Source organism: Periophthalmus magnuspinnatus, chromosome 21, assembly GCF_009829125.3.
Source record: "Periophthalmus magnuspinnatus isolate fPerMag1 chromosome 21, fPerMag1.2.pri, whole genome shotgun sequence".
Taxonomy (NCBI): Eukaryota; Metazoa; Chordata; class Actinopteri; order Gobiiformes; family Gobiidae; genus Periophthalmus; species Periophthalmus magnuspinnatus.
In genome coordinates, this window is record NC_047146.1 from 4,691,585 (window position 1) to 4,696,070 (window position 4,486).

Below are 4,486 nucleotides of genomic sequence, written 5' to 3' on the forward strand. Positions count from 1 at the left end.
ATGAGGGTCTGGACTCTGCTGTGGACGCTGCTGTGGACTCTGGGGCTGCTGCTGAAGGAGGTCCAGACCTGGAGCTACCAAAACGGCATATTCCACAACTCCATCTGGTTAGGTGAGTACACTTATTTTTACTTTTAACTTTACGCCGAGATAGTTCCATCAGTTCTTGTATTTTAGGATAAAGGGCTCATAACTACCTCCCGTTGTCGTTAGCGTTGGTTTAGACCTGATGTGCACACGTGTCTGCAGGACGGGTTTATTTATACACTCATTACAGGGTCTTTAATCGTCTAAACACGAGTCCAGCTGTGTCTTGTGCCCAGCAGCTCGTTTCTGAGTCCTAATGTGAGAGGTGCCAGTAAAAGGGAATGACTTGACTGTTTTACTTCTACCATTTAAATAAACTGTTGTATTGAGATGATACGAGCTGTGTGTGCTCTTCTGTCTGATCTTCTGCTGTTCACGAGTCTCAAATACAAAAGGAAAAACACAATATTTTAAATTTCAAGGTTTGTCCTACAGCCTTTTGATTATTAACATGTGGGCTTTGCAGTAGGTGTTTTCTCTAGAGCAATGGTCCCCAACCTTTTTTGCACCACGGACCGGAACAATGTAGGTTTTATTTTCACGGACCGGTCATCTACGCATGGCAGATAAATATGGCAAAAATAAGTTAAGTGCATAAAAAAATACAACTCACTACAGTATACCGCCGCATCAGTGGGAGCCCTGCACTTGTTTCTTGTTTCTTTCTTTCAAAAAACTCTAAATCTTATCTTTTAATCCCAGGTGCTTAGTCTCCATGTGCCAAAGCAGTTTTGAAGGTTTCATTGCCTCGTTCACTTTTCCCGTATATCACACAGAGTGGACTCTGCACGTGAGAGTCACCTGTAGAGACAAACCTGTATTTTAAGTAGGACTCCTGCTGTTGTCTGTTAAATTGATCTTCCTTTTTCTTGGAGGTCGTAGTCTCCTCTTCTGGCTCATCAGTTGTGCTTTTCCCCGTTGTTAAAAAGCTCTCCAAAGACTTTTGTTTTGGCTCATTTTCACTCTCTTGTGGCTCTACTTTTGAGCGACGTATCTGATCTGTTAAACGTTATACGTCATCGCGGAGACAACTGCTCTAGAGGAATATCGTCTAAGTTTAAACACCTATAAGTTGTTGTGACGTGGTGCTGAGAAACAAAACTGCTGCACTTTGACTTTTCTGATGAATAAGGCGCCTTTCCTCCAGAGCCAAAAGAAACAGATCCACAAACACCAGGATGAAGGTCCAACTGCTGGAACAAGAGCGCCCCCTGCAGGTCCACAGGGTCAAACACACTGGAACATGAGCGCCCCCTGCAGGTCCACAGGGTCAAATATATTAGAACATGAGCGCCCCCTGCAGGTCCACAGGGTCAAATATATTAGAACATGAGCACCCCCTGTAGGTCCACAGGGTCAAACACATTAGAACATTAGCGCCCCCTGCAGGACACCACATGACAACAGTATTATTTACAGGGGGAAAGAGGTCAGTGCTTGGACTTTTCACACTGCGATGGCACCATCCAGTGGTCAGAAAAAGTCACTGCGTTCCCTCCAGTTTACCTCAGTGTTTTTCACTGGAAATACTTTTATTTCAGTGATTCTGTTTTTAATATTCTTATTCTTGACAATGACAAACCAAATCCTGATTTGTTCTTCCTGATTGGCAAAAGAATCAGTTTAAACTGGTGATGTGACGTTCGTGAACGAGTCTGCTCTTTTGAACGGTTCCTTAATGTTGAACTGTTAGAATCGGATCATTTTTTTTAAAGAACTGAATCTTTTTTTCCTACTTTTTACGTATTTTTACACTTTACACGAGGTAATTCAAAGTGCTTTACAGAATAATAAAGACATTAAAATCTCAATACAACAAACTGACACATAAATAGTCACAAATAATCATCATAAAATTAATATTAAAGGAGAAAAGTGCAGAATAAAACCCTTTTAGTCATATGCACATCTAAAAAGAACTGTTGAGAGCCTGGATTTAAATATTGTCAAAGTCGAGGCTCAAAGTCTCACATCTTCAGGAAGAATGTTTCAGGTTTTAACTGCAGAAAACTGAAACACTGATTCCCCGTGTTTAGTCCTGGTTTAGTCCCGGTTTAGTCTTCTGCTGGTCCCAGAGTCAGGACTAAACCAGGACTAAACATGGGGAATCAGCGTTTGAGTTTTCTTCAGTTCAAACCTGGAACATTCTTCCTGAATTTGACACAGACCTCGACTTTGACAATGTTTAAATCCAGGTTCAAACGGATCTGACTGAAAGGGTTTTACTCTGCCTCTTCTCTTTTAATGTTTATTTTATGATCATTTTTATGTTTTGATTTGTTGTATTGTGATTTTAATGTCTTTCTTTTTCTGTAAAACCCTTTTTAATTACTTTGAGTATGAACTGTGCTGTACAAATAAACTTTCCGTGCTTACTGGTTTGCAGATCTTAGTTTCTTCCTAACTCTTAGTTCAAATGTATCTTATCTATTTGACCTTTGATCCAGTGCTGTGCTCTGTGTCCACTGTCTTAGTGTTTATGTCCTGAGAAGTGTTTTGACCTTGTTGCTCCTTTATCGGCTCTAAACTGGTTTTGTGGTTCATGTGATTCTCATCTGTGTCGTATAAATATGTTGTATGTCCTGACACTGACACAGCTCAGGGACAGGTGGCTCTTTGTGGCTTTAATAAATCAGACTCTTTGATTCAAGACTGTTCTAGCTCCTAGTGTCATATACATCAAGTCCCTGCAGCTGATCCCTGCTTCTTTGTGGAAGCTTTGATCTGACAGAGCTCTCTCCTGATTGGAGCTTTTGCTCACAAGCTGGCACCTGATTGGCTCCTGGACCCTGTGTTGGTGCGACGCCCTAGAGCTCGGCCAATCCTGGGCCTTCACCTGCGGCAGCCACACCTTTAAAGGACCTGCCCCCTGTGCCTTTTTAGTCTTTGTGCCTTTGTATATTGGGTCCTTCGAATTAGCTCTGAGACTGATTTGTTTTGTGTAATTGTAAACCCTGTACTTTTGTTTCTGTTAGTTTTTTTGTTTCTACGACGTCCAGCTCAGCCAGCTCTCCGTCTTTTTCCGCAACTTCATTGTTGAGTTCCAGAAAAATGTCCAAGTTTCCTGGATGCTGCCATCAAAGTGCTCAGGAAGACCCAGTTCCGTCTTCCTGGCTCTGAGGAGATGACCACCCTGCCTGTTGTTCTGAAGGATCTGACCACCAGCATTGCTAAAGTTCTTCGCACCACCATCCAAGTTGCCTATGACAGCATGGAGTACTACTACAATGCTTTTGTGGACACTTTTAGCACCGTGGAGCTGCGCATGCCAATCGGACATGTGATGACGATGTTGGTCAAACCATCGACAATGTCGAAATAACTGGCAAAGGCATCTCTGACCAAATGGTGGACTTCGTGAACAACATGGAGAGTCTGGATACTATGCTGGTCAAGATCAGCCAGACCCTGAAAGCGGTTGTAGACAAAACTCAAGAATTTGTCGATTCCATCAAGTCTGACTATCTGGATGGTATTTTGGCCAATGTGAACGCAGCATACAGATGAGTGGTGACCGCTGTGAAGGACATTGCAGACCGAGTGTCCACCCTGGATATGGAACAGCTGAACCCTGTCTTTGAGTCTGTTGTAGATATGTTTATTTACGTCATCGACCAGTTCAATGTGACCGTGCACAGCACTGTGCAACAAGTGTCCGAGGAGGCTCAGAGATATGTGAAAGCCAGCAATGGCCGCCTGGAGATTGAGCTGCCCCTCCCTTGCTTCAGTGAGGAGCCCAAACAAACATTACCACCACCTCACACAAAGAAGGAGACTGAAGAACAGAAAAAAGTTGGGACTAGCTACTGTGAAGTTGCAATTGCAGAAATACCAAACTGAACTTAAAGAAGAAAGTAGTCAAACACCTAACTGCTGATGTTTTTCCACAATTTGGGATTCCACAAATCATAAGTCAAGGAGTTGTGAACGAATAAATGCCACTGTCAAGAGAAAACATATGAAGGATGAAGAAAGTCGATCAAATCTGGACATCACTGGACACGGTGACCCTGAGGAGCAACCCTGACCACCTGCTACCACTGGGGCTCCAGAGAAGGAGGAGAAAAGGGGGAGAAAAAGACAAAGGAAAAGAGAAGAAGACGAAGGAAAAGGAGAGTATAGGCCATATTTTTTGAAAAATGTTTTGAAAATTTTCCATGTGTATTCTTGATTATGCTAATTTCTGTTGTTCTAGTGTGTGGTACATTCCCCTTATTCATGGAAGTATTGAGAATGGCCTCGGACAGCCAACAATCAAAACAACAAGCTACAATACAACCGAGCTGACAACAAACAATACAGGTAAGAGACAATGGGCACTGAAAAGAGTAAAGAGAGGGACACCAAAACTTGTAAAATATTGTTATAAGGGACAAACTTGCAACATACTATTCAATCT

At 42.5% G+C, this 4,486-nt stretch overlaps 1 pseudogene; it reads left to right on the top strand.

The window, feature by feature from the left end:
- LOC117389506 (uncharacterized) lies at window positions 1–3,927 on the top strand (annotated as a pseudogene).
- The last annotated feature ends 559 nt before the right edge of the window (window positions 3,928–4,486 follow it).